The following is a 21354-nucleotide window of genomic DNA, read 5'->3' on the forward strand; positions in this document are numbered from 1 at the left end:
AGAAAAATACAGATTGAAGTATAAAAGCTTGTTGCTTTTTGCTAACCTTCAATCCACAGTGCTAATGTTCTGAATCTTTACAATAGTATTAAATGCACGCATTTATACACTTTAAAAACAATATGTTCAACTATGGGGTGGGCATAATACAAACAAAGGAGAAAGGTCTAACAATAGTATGGTGTGCATATTCCTGAAATGATGATTCTTTTCAAATATATAACTGTAGGAAGCAGGTTTCAAAACAGTTTGACTGTTTTGAGACCTGTTTTGTCACACAACTGCAATACACGTGTACTAAAATGAGTACTTTGTAAGTTCACTTTTTAAATAATATGCATTTTTTTAACACAGGATAAGTTTATGCTATTATTATCACACCACGTGCATTGCTCATGCAGGCAATAATATATTTAGTGTTGACCTGTAGATGTTATATGCAAGTAACTAGTTAAAATGTGTATATGTTGACCATTATGGTTCCTCTATTGATCAGAGAAAGCATTCATTGTTTTTGAACCAAACACCTTTGACACCTCATGCATAAATCATTCTCTGTGGCCAAATCAAAAGAGATAAAAATAGGAAGTTTGTAATTAAGACATATCAAATCAGGTGCTAGAAGCAATCACCTCACAACATTGTTAGAATGCTGTATATTTTTGTTTAGGTTTTATTTTTTTTTTTACTTCCCCCAGGACCAAACACAGTGCGTCATCTTCTTGTACCCAATCTGCCCTTTCACTCCATTGTAATAGGTGCAATTAATCTCTGGGCAAGACAAGAACTCTATAGCCTGTGTGACAACTGTGCCATGGCCCAGCATTCAAGGACCCTCAATACTCACTACTAACACCAGAGAGTGCATCTCATATAAGAGGAAAGGATAACAAATACACACAGTAAAGTACAATTTCCCTTAAGTGCAGACAGAGATCACAGTCAGTCTGGGGCTGTTTGCTCCCTTCCTCTCCAGGTCCCCAATAAGGCTCCCCACTGGCACAGCTATAGGGTCCAGATCTCAGCCCAGCTGGCAAGCTAACCTCCAGTACCCTCTCTGTCCCAGCAGTGCTTTGTGTCCCTGCCCAGGTAGCTGACACACCACACACACTTTGAGATAAATATTTATACAACTTCACAGACACTCCGGGGAAAAGGCTGATACAGATTCTCCAGCTGTGCCCGTTTACCCAGACTATACAGTAGTAATTTCTGCCACCACCAGCTAATACTTATCAGCTACCCAAAGGCCCTTAAAAGGGTGTCTGATTATTACTGTGCAATATTATTATTATTCAATTGGTAATGTGATTATTCAGTCTAAGGCTTATTAGAGTGGCTTATTACAGTAAACTCTATAAATATGCAATGCACTCTACAGCTTACTTATCTCTACACAAACCAGCCACAGGTAAAGGTTTTAAAAAAAAATTTAATAATAAATAATTAAAACGCAAGACAATTCTACTATACCACAGTGATATCTAAAGGTTCAGAGATCACACAGAAACTTAAAAGAATACAGTAGGAAAGTTTTGATATAACAGAAAAACACTTGTCTAACTTTCTTCTAAGTTCCTGGCTATTACTACAAGAAAATATACTTCTAAGACAATATAAAGTATTTATTTATTTATTTATTGATGTTAAATAAATTTGTTAGAGTCAGACTGTAAAAATCATTGAGTTATTCAAAAACAATGTCAATCAATAACAAACAATAATGCAGGAGAACTCAAGTATCTTAAAGCTCTAATGTACATTAGGAGGCAAAAAACCATACACAAAGTTGTATAGAATTTTGACTAGTTTTATTTACAGAGGGCACCATTTTTATATATGTCATTATCAGTTTTGCCCACCTCACTGGCGTGGTCAGTGACAGGGTCTTTACATCATAGTAATTCATAAAAAGTGCTGAATTTGTGTTTTTCAAAAAGTCTTTTTCCCATGTGAATGTTACAGCCTTGCAAGCACCTGGTCAGTCACGATGACCTCCTGAGGATGTAGCCAATTCAAGGTTCTCTGATTAGTTCGAATACAATAGATGTATGTCTTCTTTAATGCCTCTCTTTGTCTTCCTCGTTTCAGCTGCGCACTATCAGAGATAGTGCGCACAAGGCTATTCTCCTGGTGGAAGCAGGAAAGAGGATACACATGCGAACAGATTTATTATTTTCTAACTTTGCAAAATAATCTTTACTTGAAAGACATGAGCCAGGCTGTGTTTGCAAGCTGCCAAGGTCAAATTTCTGATTACACTGCAGCTTGTGCTTCAAGCAATAATATGCAGGTTTATTTCTACTATTATTCTAGTAAGACAGAATTAAATGCATTACATAAACTTTGTTCTCTATTATGGATTTAAGTACATTTATTCCTAACTAAAGCACACATTTCTCTATATATTTGATCACACAACTTATATATGTTTGAATGTTTAAATACACATCTTCCTAAGCAGCACACATTGTAAATATATTTTTCCAGGCAGCATATATGTAAATATATTTTCTAAGCAGCATGTATAGATTTTTCTAACATTCTCCCTCCTGTTAATGCATTTTATTCTGTTTGAAACATAAACAATATTATTTCATTCCTCAGCCTTTCCCTTTCAAGGGCTTTCAGCTAAGTAAGTCATTGGTTTTATATTTCAGAAAAAGCATCATTTGAAATGAATCTTTTAATTTCAACACTTTGGTAAAAAGTTTCAGTAGCAGATATATCAACAAATTTTTGATTAATTTTTCATGCAGGGAATTTCACAGTAAACACATGTTCCTATTAGGAGTATACCCACACAAATAGCAATTAAATGTTTAATAGGATGGAACCCCACCCCCCCAAACAGATTCTGGAAAAAGTCCGCCAGTGGGTTTGGGCCTGGTTTAGTCATTGCTGATACTTGCTGAATTACCTCTAGGTGGTCATTGATTTCATGTTGGTTGTCTGGAATGTACGCACAGCATTTTTCTTCGCGGTACCACCTCTTGCCGCTAGGGTGAAGTAAAGAGCCATTCGATTTTGTAGCACAACAGTTTTATTGCATTCAGTTCATTAGTCACCAATTCTAGGGTGGAAAAAGTTGCATTGTTCATGACTTTTTGACAGCTTCCTCAGCTCCCAGATCGATTTGACTGCTCCATAGGCTGGTGGTATTCCTGCCCTGGATATAACACTGTTGCCCAAGTTCATATGAGTCAATTTACTTTTGTCTTTCACTGAATTATGGCCTTTTCAACCAGCTTCGATTTTACCAACTGGATTCACAGGGTTTTTTCTCACTGGACCTTCAGATTCTCGAGCTGTTTTCCTTACGCTTCAGATTTTACCCAAAGGTAATTCTGCAGTATGTCTTATTGCTGAAACCAGATAACCCAAAAACAACTGCCGGACCAATTCTCAGGTAACCATTTATATGCCTTTTTCCCACAAATAAAATCATTACTTTGGTACTGATACGTGTTATCCCTGCATGAAACATTTTTCTATTCTTAATAGACAATTGCTTAGTTAAGACTGGATTGTCACATACTGCATTTAATGTAGTTTTCATTGAACTCAGATATGAATCATGGTTAGTATTACAAACAGTACCCCCACTTTTGACTTTAATGTAACATTTATAAGACATTGTTATATTACCATTACTCCAGCCCACCTGAAAGGTATTACTTTGTAGAGACATACAACTCCTTTTGTGTGAACAGGTAAAATAAAGCAATTTTGTCCTGTGATCTCACAGTTTCTGTATAAAAAACTTTCAAAAGCCTTATTTTATCCCCAGAGGGACAGAGGACGTTAAAGTCTATTATATTTTGTTGGTATAGCTGTACAAACTCAGCAATTTGAAATGTGCATAGTTTCTGTATACACTTGCTTCATGGCCAGGTACGTGTTAAAATTTGGATGCCAGTCTATAAACAGTTCATCACGTCTTCTCACTTTCACTTGTGTGGTTGAGTGCAGGGAAAAACCACAATAAGAGAAAAATTGTCACACTTATAGTTAACAAAATACACAGTTAAAATAATTATGCAATAGTTCTTGGGTTGCTCTGCTTTTTTGTTTTCTTTACTCTTGGCCATTTTGCCCTTGTGTATCAGTCACAAAGTTTTTATTCAGCTGAAAGTTCTTTTGTCTGAAAAAGAGTTAAACTGCAAAACAGATTTATTTATAAGCAGTTTCTTTATATAATTAGCTAATGAACCGTCAGCCTCCAGCTCTGCAGGCATGAGGGCTTTTTACTGAGGCACATAATATGCCCTTCCAAATACTACTTTAAAGGGGATCAAACCCTTTACATTTGTTACTGTTTTCATGCTCAGCAATGCTAGAGGTAAACAGCAAATCCAATTCTTCTGAGTCTTACTCATCAACTTTCTTAACTTGTTTTTTTTTAAAATCCCATTGTACCTCTCCACCAGTCCTGCTGACTGTGGGTGGTAAGCACAGTGGTTCCTTAAGGAAATCCCAAAAAAATCTCCCAAGTTGTTGAATTGTCTGATTGACAAAATGTGTCCCATTGCCACTATAGATTCTTTCCGGTATGCCAAATCTAGGAATTATTTCCTTTACTAGGGCCTTTGCCACTGTTGCTGCATTCGGATTTCTGGTTGGAAAAGCTTCTACCCATTTTGAAAACATATCTATGATCACTAAACAGTATTTCTTTCCTTCACATTTATTCAACTCTATGAAGTCCATACAAATAGTATGGAATGGATATGGTGGTGTAGGGAAACTCCCTTGCTTGTTGTTAAATGCTCCTTGTGCATGGTGCTTGTTACAAGTATGACAAGCTGCACAAAATTTTATTGTATAATTTATGTATCCATATGTTTGGAATATTTTATTTACTAACTGTACCATCCCCCCTGTTGAGACATGGCTCTGCCCATGGCTCAACAAAGCTGCATATCTAAATAAATTAGACGGTAATATTGTTTTTTTTCCTTTGGAAATGTACAGTCCATTCTTAAAAATTGCACCTTGTTTTACCCAGTTTTGTTTTTCTGCTGTTGTAGTAAGCATTTGCATTGTTTTTAACATGTCTAAATCTAAAATCTCAAAGGGCTGTAATTTTTCATTAAAAAAAATAAAGTTTCTGAGTCTGAGGCTGCTTGCTTTGCAGCTGCATCAGCTCGTGCATTACCTTTTGAAATCTTATCCTGTTGTTTTGTATGAGCTACACATTTACAAATAACTACTTTGGTAGGCAACTGAATAGATTCTAATAGCTCCAAAATAAATTGCGCATGATTAATAGGTTTTTCACTGGATGTAATCATCCCTCTATTTTCTTTATTATTGTGCAAACACATGCACTGTAGAAAAAGCATACTGATTATCAGTATATGTGTTTACTTTTTTTTTGCCTTTTACTAAAATACATGCTCCTGTCAAAATTACCAGTTCTGCTGCTTGAGCATACAAGTTGTGTGGCAAAGTTTGTGCTTCTAAATTTTTAGTGTCTGTAACTACTGCATACCCCACCAGATTTTTCCCTGTAGGACCCCTTCTGCATGAGCCATCCACGTAATATGTCACCTCAGCATTATCCAAGGGCATATCTGTAAGATCTTGTCTAGGTAAAGCTAACTGTTTATATGAGGTTGACTCAGCAGTATGGTCATACATGAAAGATGTCTAGCAGGAGAAAGGTATGCAACTTTTTCTTGTGGCAGAATTATTGCAACTGCATGAGGCATTCTCAATGTGAGAGGGTGGAATAACACCACTGAGGCTGAAGCCTGTACTGCCATTGCTGCTGCAACTACTGCTTGTACACAGTGAGGCAAAGATTGCACCACTGGGTCTAACTGTGATAAATAGTAAGCTATGGGGCATTGCTTATCCCCATGTTGTTGCTTTAATACTGATGTCATGTACCATTGCTTACAATCTATGGTCTAAAAAAAACGTTTGTGATAACTTGGAAGTCTTAAAACCAATGAAGAAGCTATTAACTGCTTCAACCTGCAGAAAGCCATTTCTGCTTTTGTTTTCCATTGTAAAATAATTTGGTACCCAGTTCCAACAAAAATTAGTTGTACCTAAGAAAAGACATCATTTCTTTTTAGTTGTTGGTTTGGGCTGCTTGCAAAATTGCTGTTTTTTCCTTTTTTCTTTCCCCTTATCTAGTATTTTATCTTTATTGAATATCACATATTCCAGGTATCTAACCTGTGTTTTTTTTCCCAAAGTTGTAACTTACTTTTGTTTACTTTGTGTCCTTGTATTAATAAAAATTTTAACAATGCTACTGTATTTACCCTGCACTGCTGCTGGGTGCTGTTAGCAAGATGTCATTTACATAAAGTAAAATTTGACTACTTTCTGGTGGGGTAGACCCTGCCAGATTGCTAGCCATTTTTTGTGCAAATATTATTGGGCTCTCACAATATCCCTGTGGTAGTCGAGTATATGTATACTTTTTACCCTGAAATGTAAATGCAAACCAATATTGACTATCAGGATGTATAGGTATTGAAAAGAAAGCATTGCTTATATCTACCACAGTAAAATACTTCTGTTGTGGCTTTAAATCATTTAACAAGGTATGTGGGTCTGGCACCGTGGGTGCTTTAGGTATTACTGCATTATTTACAGCTTATAAATCTTGTACCATCTGCCATTCCCGTTTGCTTTTTTTAACAGGAAATAGGGTGTATCACATGGTGAATCAGGAGATTCTACCAGTACTCCTTTTGAGTAATGCTGCTTATTATAGGCTTAATTTTTACTTTTGCATTCTTTTCCAAAATGTATTGTTTTTTCTGTGGTTTAAAAGCTGACTTTGGGGTAATTGTAACTGGTCCTGCTGCTTGAATAAGCCCTACATTTAACTTGCCTGTTGACCACAGAGTTGTTGGAATTTTACACAAGGCCTTTTCTTTTCTTTTAATAAAAATGCTAATCAGCTGTCCTTACTAGATTGCAAGTGTACAGCTGTATGTGTCTGTGTCAACCAATTCAGTTTTGTTTTATATCCCTTGTCCTGACATTTTTAAATCAGTCTGTTTTTCCATTTTGTTACCTTTTTTCTAAGTCTGCCCATTTAAAACTTTTGTTTTTGTCAAGCTGACATGTGGCAGTCTGTTGGACTTATACAATCTCATGAACTCCTGAGGTAATGAACAGCTTACTACACTGTTTCCCTCAGTATCCCAGCATAAAGTTTGTAATATTAATTTGTCAGCAGGATTTTTACTTATATTTTTATTAGGTCCTGGTGTGCTACAGTAGTATGGAGTACAATGTAACAAGTGCTGCTGATCAGTGTCAAGGGAGGGTACCTTACTGATGGCTACGTTTATCAGTTCTTTGGTTACTGCCCTGGACCAATCATAACTAGGTCCTGGCTGTACCAATAATAGGCTTCACCCTCTGATCATACCACAAGAGCATTCATTTGTCTTTGTGCTTCCATACCCTGCATGGTAGGAACTACTGCTATGCCAAATATCTGCACAAGGTCTTTTCCCAGTAAGTTTACTGGATATTTTTGCAGAAACTACAATTTTACTTTTTGAGTCATACCTGAAACAGGGTCAGTTATTGCTATATTATGGGAAAGTGGTTCCCTGTATAGCTGTCCATTTGCTGCTTTTACTAATATATAATCAGGTGATTTAGAATGTTTTGGTAACTTGGAGGGGTGTATCAAAGTCCGTGACGCTCCTGAGTCACACAGGAATTTGACCTTTCTTCCTCCACCAGAAGTGTTACTTCTGGTTTTGTATTTGCTAGGTAGAGCTCCAGGCTCAACAATGCTAAATCTAAAATTTTATTTTCATTTTATTCTCTGCATCTGTTTGTACTTCCTCTATTCCCTCTACTACATTCACATTTTCTTTTTGTTTATTAACCTTTCCTGATGATTTTTGGTTATTATCACTATTATATAGTCAATCCACATCTCCTTTATCTTCTGTTATTGCTTTCTTATTTTGTTTATAGTCCCTAGCTAGATGCCCTTTTTACCTGACTGTAATACAAATACTTCAGCTCCGTCTTCAGCAGTGAAGACTTGTGCCTTTTTTTTTTTTACTATTAAGGTGTCTTTCAGTACGTCTAGCATACTCAAGTAAGGCTTGCAGCCTGCTTGTTCAGTGATTTATCATATGCCTTGTAATAAAACTACTAACAGAGGCAATGCAACCTTTTAAAAATGTATATATTTTTTTTTTTTTTTAATTGTTATTTTAAGCATTTTAATAATCTAGCATAATATCCATCTACTGTCTCATTTTCCTGTTGTATGCATTAATTAATGCAAGTCCAGTCTACTCTAAGTTTTCATTTTTCAGAGATTCTGTCTGTTAGACCTTTCACTCTGTTGTCTAAAAATGTTTCAGAATTTTTTAAGCTTCTGTTTTTTCTTTTGCCTGACGCCCTGCATCAGATTAAAGCTTGTTTAAGGAGTTTAACTAGTGAAAGTTTATCTAGTTTACTATCAAATTTATAGTTGTTAACACATTTTGCAAAATATCTCACATTATCTGCTTACTGCAATTGCATATGCTTCACATTATCCGTTAGGGGCGGATCTCGTGATCTCTTAGTGCACTGATTTTCCATGTCTTAAAAAGACTGTTACGTAACCCTTCTCTTGTACCACGTGGTGTCTTATTTCCCCATATCCACAGTAGTGTCTAGAATGACTGTTTACTTTGCTTTGTTATTCCCTGATCTATGACTCAAGATACAATACTGACTCTCTCTCCCTGCTATCACAAACCTTAGCAATAGCACAGTGTAACCTGGTCCCTGATCTAAAACAAAGACAAAGAGGGAAATTCTTCTTACCTGAGCCTCCTGCTCTTATTGTTTCTCCTTGGGGCCCAGTCTTCCGCTTTTCAGCCACAGATCAGAAAGTGGACAGCCTCTTTACACACAACAATTCAGTCGGAGGTCTTTTCACTTTAAGAAGAACCATTCTTTTCGCAGCTTCTCCTGCAGATTTACTAGCACTCATGCACTCTGTGACCTGCAGCTTACCAAGGGAATTCCGGCACGATTAGGACCAAAATGTTAAATAAATTTGTTAGAGTCAGACTGTAAAAATCATTGAGTTATTCAAAAACAATGTCAATCAATAACAAACAATAATGCAGGAGAACTCAAGTATCTTAAAGCTCTAATGTACATTAGGAGGCAAAAAACCATACACAAAGTTGTATAGAATTTTGACTAGTTTTATTTACAGAGGGCACCATTTTTATATATGTCATTATCAGTTTTGCCCACCTCACTGGCGTGGTCAGTGACAGGGTCTTTACATCATAGTAATTCATAAAAAGTGCTGAATTTGTGTTTTTCAAAAAGTCTTTTTCCCATGTGAATGTTACAGCCTTGCAAGCACCTGGTCAGTCACGATGACCTCCTGAGGATGTAGCCAATTCAAGGTTCTCTGATTAGTTCGAATACAATAGATGTATGTCTTCTTTAATGCCTCTCTTTGTCTTCCTCGTTCCCAGCGCACTATCAGAGATAGTGCGCACAAGGCTATTCTCCTGGTGGAAGCAGGAAAGAGGATACACATGCGAACAGATTTATTATTTTCTAACTTTGCAAAATAATCTTTACTTGAAAGACATGAGCCAGGCTGTGTTTGCAAGCTGCCAAGGTCAAATTTCTGATTACACTGCAGCTTGTGCTTCAAGCAATAATATGCAGGTTTATTTCTACTATTATTCTAGTAAGACAGAATTAAATGCATTACATAAACTTTGTTCTCTATTATGGATTTAAGTACATTTATTCCTAACTAAAGCACACATTTCTCTATATATTTGATCACACAACTTATATATGTTTGAATGTTTAAATACACATCTTCCTAAGCAGCACACATTGTAAATATATTTTTCCAAGCAGCATATATGTAAATATATTTTCTAAGCAGCATGTATAGATTTTTCTAACAATTGACATTTGTTAACCGGGTTGATCCATCTGGGGCAGGAGCCCATTTTCAGTGGAGACCCGAGGAGAAAAGCTCCAATTACATACAATAAAGTATACATGATAGTTTAACAAGCAAAAAGTACAGTGATCAATTTCAAAAACAAGTCATTCAGTTGAGAAAAACATTACAAGTTCTCATTAAATTCAGGCATTTCAAAAGCAAAATATAAATATATTGTACTGGAGTGTGTACAACAGAGTATAGTGGGGTTATGTAGGGTCATGGCAAGTACAACTTTTTGTTCTCATAAAGTGTAGTTTGAGTTTTTTCTTAAATTGTAAAGGGTGTGTTATGGAGTGTAAATGGGATGGAAGGTTATTCCATGCCTGGGATAGGGAGGATTTATAAAGTAATCTACCAATAGATTTTTTTGGTTGGTAGATGTTGAGGAGTTGTTGGTTAGAAGTATGAAGTGTGCGAGTTGGTGTATAGGTGAAAACTAAGGAGGAAAGGGCTGGACAGATTAATGGTTTATACAGTATGGAGTGGATTATTTGAAACTGAGATAGAAAAAGTTGTTGTGAGAGTTCTAGCCATTGTAAGGAGTTGAGAGAGAGGCATTGGTGAGAGTTGGGTGGGAAGTTTGTGATGAACCTTGCTATTTTGTGGTAAGTTTGTTGCAGTTTGGCCAGGGTAGTTGTTTGAATATTAGTTAGAATAGGAGCGGCATAGAGAAGGGAGGGGAGAAGAAGGGCCTGTGATAGAGACAGTCTGGCATCATAGGTCAGGAATCTACGGTGTTGGTAGACCATATCTAGCTTTTGGTGAGTTTTCTTTATACTTTGTAGAATGTGTAGGTTAAATTTAAGTTCATCATCAATGATGGCCTCTAGAAGTTTTGTGTGGAGTCAGGCTGTATTTTGGTTTTATTGGAGGATGAGATAAGAAAGTTAGATTTTAGGTGAGAGAGTGTCCGGGGGAAGAATAACAGAAGTTTGGTTTTCTTAGGGTTTAGGATAAGTAGATTTTCAGCTAGCCATTTTTCCACTGATAGAAAGGTGTCCTGGGTGAGTGTGTGGAGGTCAGAGATGTTATTGGAAGAACAGATGAGTGTTGAATCATCAGCATATTGGACTAGTACTGCTTGTTTGCAGGAGGTTTATAGTTCATTTGTAAAGATGTTGAAGAGGAGGGGACCCAAGATGGAGCCTTGAGGCACCCCAGTAGGGTAGGGTGAGCTAGCAGAGAGACAACAAACAGATTGCTGTTTGTCAGACAAATAACTAAAGAAGAAGGTAAAGATGGAGGGAGCTAGACAGAGGTTATAAAGTTTAGTCAGGAGTAAAGGGTGAGAGACAGTGTCAAAAGCTTTTGAGAGATCAAGGAAGAGGCTGGATACTAAGAGGTTTTTGTCTCGAGCTTCAGCTATTGTGTGTGCAAATGACAGGAGAGCTGTAGAGGTGCCGTGGTTAGGGTGGAAGCCATGTTGGGAGGGTGTGAGGATGTTCTGTTGGAGGAGATAGTGAAGGAGTAGAGAGTGTACACATTCTTCCATAAGTTTGGAGAGAGGAGAGATGATGGCAATTGGGCGAAAGTTTGTTGTTTCTGTAGAATTTCCCCCTTTATGCAATGAGGTGGTGAAGAAGGATTTCCATATATCTGGCATTGTAGATTCCTGGATAGATCTATTAATCAAGATGGATACTGGATAAGCAATGGGTTCAGCAGCTAATTTGAGGAAAGTGGGTGGTAGGTTGTTAGAGGAGGGAGAGCAATGTTTTAGTTTTAGAAGGAGTGACTTTATATATGAGGTTGGGACTGGTTTTAAGGAGAAGAGATTACTGTTTAGAGGCTTGGGAGGGACATAGGTGGTGTTTGTGTAGTGTCTTGTGGGAGTAAGTTTCTGGACAGTTTTTATGAAGTAGTGAAACACAAACCAATAAAAAATAGTGAAACACAAACCAATAAAAAATAGTGAGACACAAACCAATTAAAAAACAATTAACCTTAGTAAATGGTCCAACATGATTGGCTTTCAGTACTGTGATGTAATTTGAAAAACATACAAAAGCATTTAACTTTTAAAGATGGATGTTTAACTGATGAAGTTGGCGACGAAAACGTGATAGTGGATACGTTATTGCTTTTGTATTTCTAGACCCGGTCTTTGTATTGGAGTGTTTTTTACAGTGCTTATTAAAGCATTTTTTCCTTTGAGCATCGATTTATTTGTGCTTGGTGGATACTTCATTCTACTTTTCTCAGTTTTTATGAAGTGTCTGTTGAGAAAGGTAGCAGTTTCTAGTGGGCTATTGTTTGGGTAAGGAGAGGGGTTTGAAGGGGAACCTGGATTGAGGATTTTCTTTAAGGTGGACCAGAATTTCTGCGGATGTGTTTTACAGTTATTTTGGGGAGAGTTATAATAGATTTTTTGTCTTTACAGACACGTCTTTTGACAAGATTCTAAAGTTATTTGTATTTAAGAAGAAGGGAGGCTTGTTTAGTCTTTGTCCGTGTTTTCCAGGTTTTATCACAGTTTTGCATGAGTGATTTAGTTTCATTAGAAAGCCAGGGGGCAAAGTTAGCCTTGATTCTAATGCATCTTATAGGGGCTAGGGAGTAGAGAATATCAAGGAATATGCTATTAAAATTGTGAACAGCATCATTCAGAGGCAGGTGTTTAAGGATGGACCAGTTAATATTAGAGGATTTATTTATTTATTTATTTATTTATTAGGATAGTCCATTGGGCCATAAAGAACCCGTTTTCAATGGAGTCCTGGGGAGAAAAGCTCCAAAAAGCAAAAAAAAGATGCATGTAACAGAACAATATAGGTATAGCAGGTAGTAATGAAAGTTATACAAAAAAGGAAGCAAAAAAATTTTTTTTTTTTTTTAAAAACAAATTATGCGCAAAAAATAACAATTAATACAGATTGAGAAGAATATACAACAATAGTACAACAGATATAGCAACGAATACAGCTTTGAGAGGAATCATACTAACTAAGGAATTGTACAATGTGATGCTAAAGGACATTGCATAGTGGGGGAAGTAGACTTAAGGGCCTGTCTAGTAGATTTTATGCAATTCTAAGGTATAGTAGGGAAGTTAGCAGGAAGGAGAAGGGGAGGTGAGAGGACAGAGTTAGTTATGTAGGGTGGGAGCAAGAGCATTCCCACTGTGATGCTAGATGTGAATGAAGAGATTTTTTGAAAGTAGAGTGGTTGGAGGTGGTGCGGATGGAAGGTGGTAGGGAGTTCCAATGGCGAGCTAGGCTGAAGGATAGAAGGTTTCTGCCTGGGGGGTGAGTAGGTTTATGCACTTCTAGTAGGTTTTGATTGTTTGACCTTAATACTCTGTTGGGTAGGTGCATTTTAAAGGCAGATGAAAGGGATGGACAGAGGGAGGGGTTGAGAATAAGCTTATGGGCTAGAGTTAGTTGAATGTAAGTTAGTTGATTGGGAAGTTCTAGCCATTGTAGTTTCTGGAGGGAGGAACAATGATGGGTGGAGGACCTATGGCTGGTGGCAAATTTTGCGATTTTGTTGTAGCAACAGGAGAGCTGTTTTTTTAAAGAGGACTGAAGATTTGTTAGGAGTGGGGCACCATAGAGAAGGAAGGGGATAAGGAAGCAAGTGGAGAGAGTAATTTTAGTGGCAGGTGTGAGTTAGGGATTCTGTCTGTAAAGCATGCCTAGTTTCTGATGTTTTTTTTTTATATTTAGTTGTAGGTGAGAGTTAAATTTAAGTTGGTTATCAATTTAGACCCCAAGTAACTTAATCTCTGACACTATTTCTAGAGGTGAGTTATTTTGACTAGTGATTGAGAATGTGTTCATATCAAAAGGAGTAAGTTTAGAAGGAGTAAATATCATTAGTTTGGTCTTGGAAGCATTAAGAGCTAGGTGGTTACTTAACATCCATTGCTCTGTGGTAGAGAAGGCATCTTGAGTTAGTTTTTGAAGTATAGCGATAGAAGTGGCAGAACAGATGATAGTTGAATCGTCTGCATATTGGATGATGTTTGAGAATGGGATAGATTTGTGGAAATTGTTTATAAATATATTAAAGAGAAGGGGACCCAGTATGGAGCCTTGAGGAACTCCTGTAGGGGTACTAAGGAATGGGGAGGTGGCTTTCTTCCATTTTACTGCTTGATTTCTGTTGGTTAAGTAGCTAGAGAACCAACTCAAGGAGGAGGGAGATAGATTAAGTTCAGAGAGTTTAGCTAAAAGCAGGCTGTGTGATATAGTATCAAATGCTTTGGAGAGGTCAAGTAGCAGGGTAGAGACAAATTGGCCAGAATCACGAGCTTTATTTACAAGTTCAAGGAAGGAGAGGAGGGCTGTCATGGTGCTATGATTTGGTCTGAATCCGTGTTGTGTGGGAGTTATGAGGTGATTATCTAGGAGATATGGAAGGAGTTGAAGTTGGACACATTTTTCTAGGATTTTAGAGATAGGGACAGGATAGCTATGAAGGGGCGAAATTTGTTACATTGTTATTGTTACCACCTTTGTGTAGAGGTAAGATAAAGGCCTGTTTCCAGATTTGAGGTACTGTAGATTCTTGAATGGAACAGTTTATTAAGATGCTAATGGGTAGGCAAGTGTTTCTGCAGCTATACTAAGAAAGTAAGAAGGATATTATCAGGAGCATTGGTACATGGCTTCAATTTCAGAAGGAGTTTTTTTATAGTAGATGTAGGTATGGGTTTTAATGAGAATAAGAGAGAGTCAGCAGACGGGGAATTAGGGTGTGATTGAGATGAGGGAGAAGTTTGTGTAGAAGAGGAGCCAGAGCAGTTGGTACATGGGGAATGGGGAGTAGTAGGGGTGGGTGAGGGAGTATTGTGGAGTGTAGTGGTGTTGGAGAATGAAGAGGTCAATTTGGAAATAGAGTCAATAAAAAAGGAGTTAAATTGTGTGGCCAAGACTAATTCTGGAGCATTTGAGTCTGGGGTGGGAGAATCTGGTTTACTAGGGTGAAGGAGACTAGAGATGCCTTTCCAGAATTTCTGAGGGTTTTGGAGAGTAGAGAAGTAGTTTTGTCGATCAGAAGTGATGAGTTTTTTTACTTTATTTCGAAGCATTTTATATTCATTGTGGAGCAGTGGTGTCATATTTTTCTGGTAGCGTGCCCAGACTTTATCTCTATGTCTCATGGTAGCAAGAGTATTTTTGGAAAGCCAGGGGGCTGATTTTGTTTTTATTCTCTTTGTCCTTAAGGGGGCCTGGGAGTCTAATATTTTTAGGAATGTCGAGTTAAAGTGGGAAACTGCACTGTCTAGTGGTAGTGTTTTTAGACAGTTCCAATTAATTGCTTGTAAGGAGTTCGAGAAGGTTGTTGAGTTGAATTTTTTTGGTCACGAATAGTAATATAGTTATGGGTTCGATGTAAGATAGAGGGAAGTCGGTGGGTAAAGATGGGTATGTGGTCACTAAGGGGATCGGGAAGAGTGCCACTTTTGGAGAAATAGTGAGGATGGGAAACAAGGATCCAATCCAGGATACTTCCACTGGAGAGATTTTTAGCAGGGCGAGTTATGGAACTGATTAGCTGTGAGAAATTGTAGAGGTTGATGTTAATGGAGTTTGTTGGAGACTGAATGCAGGCCCAGTTAATGTTCACGTCTCCTAGGATTATGGTTTCGTTACTAATGTTACTAGAAAGCCACGAAAGGATGAGTTCAAGTGTGGGAATATTATCCCCTGGGGGGATATAGAGGGAAGCAAGACATATGTGTTTGTGATTATTGATTTGAAGTAGAGTAAGAAGAAGTTTGGCATTGTTAAAGTGTGGTATAGGTTTATTGTAGGGAGTAACTATTAGGGATGATGAGTAGAGGAGAGCTACTCCTCCACCTTTTTTGTGAGGCCTGTCTTTTCTTATGATGGAGTAGTTTGGAGGAATTATTTCAGAGTCCTTTATATGTGGTTTCAACCAGGTTTCAGAAATAGATAGGATGTCAGGTTTATTGTGTATGAGCCAAGCATGAAGGTTTGGGACTTTGTTTACTATGCTTTGGGAGTTTAAAGAAGTAAGTAACAAGGATTTATTTGTGGTGGCTATGGTGGAAGGGCCTGGGTTAGGATGTATATCACCAGATATGAGAGCAATAATTGGATGAAGGAAGAAGTGGTTTAGATGAGAAGACAGTAAGGTTATAAGATCAGGTTTTATTGTAAGTTGGAGAAATTTGTTACTGGTTATGGGAATGGAGATTGTTTGGGAAGTGATAAGTTTGTATCGGAAAAGAAAGAGATTATCTGTGGAGTATAAATAGGGGGAGATAGGAGAGTATGATTGTGGGAGAGGTGAGTTCTGATGATTGGTTACATGGAAGGATTGAGAGTGGAAGGAAATAGTGGGCTGGGAGAGATAGTGCAGATAGGATAAGATGAGGAGGAGTAGTAGTAAAAGGGAGATGAAGGATTGTTTTGGAAGCATGTTGTGAAGAGTTACTAGGAGGTGAAAATATAGTAGGGTATATGGTATAAAGGAGATAAATTATGTAAGAGTAACTGGTAGTTACTACTATGTAGTATTAAGAGTGTGGAGAGTTGTATTAGATGTGGAGGAGGGGTGGTTTGGGAGTGGAAATGGAATAGAGTTGGTTAGGTAGGATGTTGATGTGGAGTTGGGTGGAGGTCGGTTTTGGTGGGAAAGAAAAAAGGGTGTGTACAAAAAGTGAGATGCTGATTAGAATAGAATGGTAGTGGGTATGGTTAGAGGAAGGATAAAGGTAGGCATGCTGGGGGCGGGTGGGAATGGGGGGGAGGGTAGGGGAGCGGAGTGAGCCCGTAGGGCGAACGGAGCGGGTAGAGCCCAGGAGGGCAGGAGAGGAGCGAGAAACTATCAGTGGAGCAGCGTTTGTAAAGGGTAAGTGGTAGAGGAGTAAGAGGAGAGGGCCTAGATATGGTAGGAAGAGTGGGCTGAAGGTATTAGGGGAAAAGAGAGAGGGACAGAAATGTTGGTGCTATTGGAACAGAAGAAGAGAGCTTGAGTTACAGTTTAAATTAGAGGAGAGGGGAATGCTCTCTAGTGGGAATACTAGGGCTAAGAAGTCTAGGAGGAGAAGGATGTAAGAGTAACTGGGGAGCTGAAGGGGTATGAAGAGCAGGGGGATAGAGTTGAGGGGGTTAGGTTGCTGGCATTCCTGACAGGAAGAATCGTACAACAGTTAGCAGAGAAAAGAGTATAGTAATATATGACTTAGCAGCAGATGCACGTACTTCCTTGGTTTCTTTTGGAGGATTCCTGAATACCCTTTTCCACAGAAGGGAGTTGTTACAGTGGAGTGTAAATAATACTTTAGCAAAAGGGTGTACAGCTTTAGTTGGGTCCGGTTATCCACCCAGGCAAGAACACAGGGGAAGATTCAGGGCAAGAAAGCTGGAGGACAGGGAAAAAAGAATGAGAAAAAAAAATAAATAAATAGTAGTTCATTAGTAGCTAATAAAAAGAAAAACTAAACACTTTAACCTATAGTAATGCTTAAAATAGGCAGGTATCACGTTAGTGAGACTAATAAAAATCAACAATTTTACAGTGTCAGCAATGGATAAAGGCAGAGTACATTTAAACAGCTAGGCATTCAGATCACGCAGAATAACAAAAACAATTATTGTATAGGCAAATACAATAAAAACAAACAGTACCAAAGACTAATAACACGAAGTCTAACTGGAACTTAGAAAATAGGCAGGACAGGTCGGAATTTCTAAGTACCTCACAGCTGCGTTTCAAAAAAAAGCACGTGGAAGGCGGCGCTTGCTTGTAAAAGCTGTCGCCAATAAATAAAAGATAGCACTTTCTAAAACTAAGTAAAATAAATGCATTTGCTAGATTCAAAAGCATGTAAGAGTTAAACCCCACAGAGTGTATATGATACCATATGTGGTACCTCGTATATAGTAGATGGTAACTATAACTTTAAGCATTAGCAATGTTAATGGATAGCACTCTCTAAAGGATAGAGTTGAATTAAAGTTACATAAGCTCTGACTGTCACTAATGGAGTGGGGTTTGTTTGCTGGTGGAGAGTGGCGAAGTATGCTAGTAGAAAGGTGGTCACTCAAAGAGTTTGGTAAGGTAGTTGTGTTGTAAAGGTTGGGAGAGTTAGTGAGAATCCAGTCAATGGTGGAAAAGGAAGAGGTGTTGTTGTGTAGGTAAGTAGAGGATGATATCAGTTGGAATCCATAGAGGTTGATGGAGGTCAGTGGGAAGTTAGTGGAAAGTTTGGACCAGTCTGTGTTAACATCACCTAAAATGATAGTTTCATAGAGTATGTTGAGAGAGAACCAAGGGAGGATGGATTCTAGGATGGGAATGTTATTTCCAGGGGGAATATAAATGGAGACAATGACAAGTGTATTATGGGAGTTTAGATGGCAGTTAAGGATAATGAATTCAGCTGGGTGGAAATCAGGAGTAGGTATGCTGATGGTGGAGAGGTTTAGGCTCTTTGAGTGGAAAATGGCAACACCACCACCCTTTTTGTTGAGTCCATCAGAGCGATAGATGTTGTAACCAGGTGGCAATATTTCTTTGTTAGTTATGTGTGGTTTTTGCCAGGTTTCTGATAGGGCTAGGATATGTGGGGTGTTTTGAGCTATCCAAGTATCTAGTTCAGTGATTTTGTTTGTGAGGCTTCATATATTTAGTGCATAGATAGAAAGGTGTTTGTACTGTGAGGTTTGCTTTAAGGTAGGTTGAGCAGGGAGTGGGTAGTGGGATGATGTAACGGAGGAGGAGCTGTTTGTGGCTGTAGGGTTTAGAGTGTGGGAGGGTGGGCCAGGATTAGGATGAATGTCATCAGCAAGAAGTAAGCTGGTGGGTACAGTTGTAGAATGTGTTACTGAGAAAAACACTACTTACATAAGACAACAGGCAGAGTGCTGATAAGTTAGATATCAAGATCAAAATGCTTGCAGTCTCTCACTGAAGAATAGTTTTTAAACTCACTAACAAACATCTTTGCTAGACCCTCCCAAATTGCAACATTTTGACACTTAGGTTTTCCCAGTACACACATTACATAATTTTGACACTTAGTCTGGAGTTCAAAGGCAAAAAGACTAGATTATTTAGCAATCTAACACCTGCTCAAGAAACTACAACAATAAAAGACATTTCACATGTACACTCTACCAATTATTCCTTAAGTTAAGACAATAGAAAGAGTGTGTTCAGCCAGCTGCTTCAGCACCGCTATTTAGATAATTTTACTTCAAAGAACATTTGAAATGCTTGGCTTAGTTTTCCTTACAGCAGATGGCAGTGTTGCAACAATCTTGAAGTTCACATTTTAAAGTGTGAAAAAAATGGATAATACTGCCAATAGTTTTTGGTTCACATTTTAAAGTGTTTTCTTTCATTTAAGAACACAAAGGTGTATTTTACATTTATATATACAAATGATAGAATTATGTATCAAATTCTATTTGACTAAGCTGGCAGCCTTTACCCATCTATCCCCAATCTTTACAGCCCGTCTGTCTTCTCAAGATATCTCCAGTCAGCTCAACCATAATACATTATGAGAATCATGTGATAGGGAGTGGGCAAGCTTGCTGGACAGTAGAAGTGACCTACCCTCTGTCCCAGTGGATCATCCCACTCCACTAGAAAGGCTGTGTTGAGTTCAGTATATCCTACCTTTCAGGGGGAAGTATGCATTTTCCTGCTGAGGTCCACTACATGCCAAGGTCTCCTTGGGTTATTGTGTGGCTTGCACATAGCAGTTTGGACTTGCTAGAATCAAATTTCTTGGGGTGAACATATAGAGTTCCCTCTATGTGTCTCCAAAATGTTGAGTTAGAGCCAACTTCATTCTGCCCCAGGATGGGTGAGCAGACAGTGGCCCAATATTCCTATCCTGCCTTGCCAGCTACTAAAGATGCCGGAGCCACTATTTAAACCTGGGTGACCAGCAATGTAATCTGGCCTTTATCCCCATATTTCACAGAGCTGGCTAACCTGACATGTTTTTTCACCATGATGTATCATTATATTGTCCAAAATAGGCATGTTTCAAACATATGTTGACTAGACGTCAGCAGTACAAAAGATACATCTTTATTACTCATGAAATGAGGCACATTTTTGTATACTTGGTTGATGTACTTATCTGAAACAGTGAAACTGTTTAGTACTTTTTACAGATTTGTAAGTGTGAATAATTAGTGCATTGTGCTAGCATTACTGACACATCATGTTGTGATTGCACAGTAGTACTTAAACATTAGAATTATTTTTCTATATTGTCCTTAACGCACTGAGAAAATACATTTGCTTGCTGTAAAGCTATTTTATGTTACAGATGGTGCTTGTATTGTTTATATTTCTCAATAGAATTTTTTTCATCATGAAATTTTAACTAAACTATAGCATGACACATTTTTGTAATGATTGACACTATTGTCACCTTCACTCCACCCATTTAGGCAGATGTCAAGATGTCTCAATTTTTTTAAGATACAAAATATTCTAATGTCCATTATTTGCACAGCTAGTAAAAATTACAGGAAAATATAACCAAGCAAAAGTTTTCACTGTGTGATTCCTTAAAGCCTCTTGCAAAAGAGGATACTGGGATATATGCAAATGACCCCTTAAGGACATCATGTGTTTCAGCTATATGACACTTTGCTCACTCAAATGAAAGCAAATCTAACTAAATCTTTTGAAAATAGACAGTATCACATTGAGAAGGTTGATATTTCAAATAAATTATCTGTATAGCCTTAAATAGTTTGTTGTATATTAATTTCCATAGCAACACATGTGATATTGATGGTAATCAGTAACAGAAACTGCTACTTTCATTGCAAATTTCATAAGTTCATCCACTTTACTCTAGTTTTTGATTTATAGCATTTTTATAATGAAGAAATATGCTACATAGCATAAGAATTGCAATAAAAACTTAATGAACATTAAAAGAAAGGTTGCTTAGACAGATCAACCATCAGAGCAGGGTCCAAAGGCTCTCTGTTATGTTAAAAATAAAAGGTAATTCTTTTCAATAACTAATGCTTGGTTTACTGATGTCTAACCTAACTTTAGAATATTTCCCTAAATACTTCATCCATAAATCATTAGGGTTTACATATTCATTTCCCCTCAACTATTTTGCAGTTCCTTGTATAGACACAAACACCTTGAGCTGACATTTTTCCCGTAAAGCACCCTTAAAATTTCACCAATACCTGGTTGCACACAAGGCGAGTAGTTGGCATTGAAAAGCACTGATCCCCAGAATTGCAAACCAGCTACTTTGGACATTACTTTATATTCTCAGTCCAACTGTCTTATCATTAAATAAGGGTGTATTGTCATGGATATGAAGTTTCTCACTGTCGCCGTTATCAACTTGGTGGATATGGACATCCTTAGGCAATGTAAAATTGCCTAATGTTTACTGACAAACA

Source organism: Protopterus annectens, chromosome 3.part1 (assembly GCF_019279795.1).
Source record: "Protopterus annectens isolate FY-2018-M chromosome 3.part1, PAN1.0, whole genome shotgun sequence".
Classification (NCBI taxonomy): Eukaryota; Metazoa; Chordata; order Ceratodontiformes; family Protopteridae; genus Protopterus; species Protopterus annectens.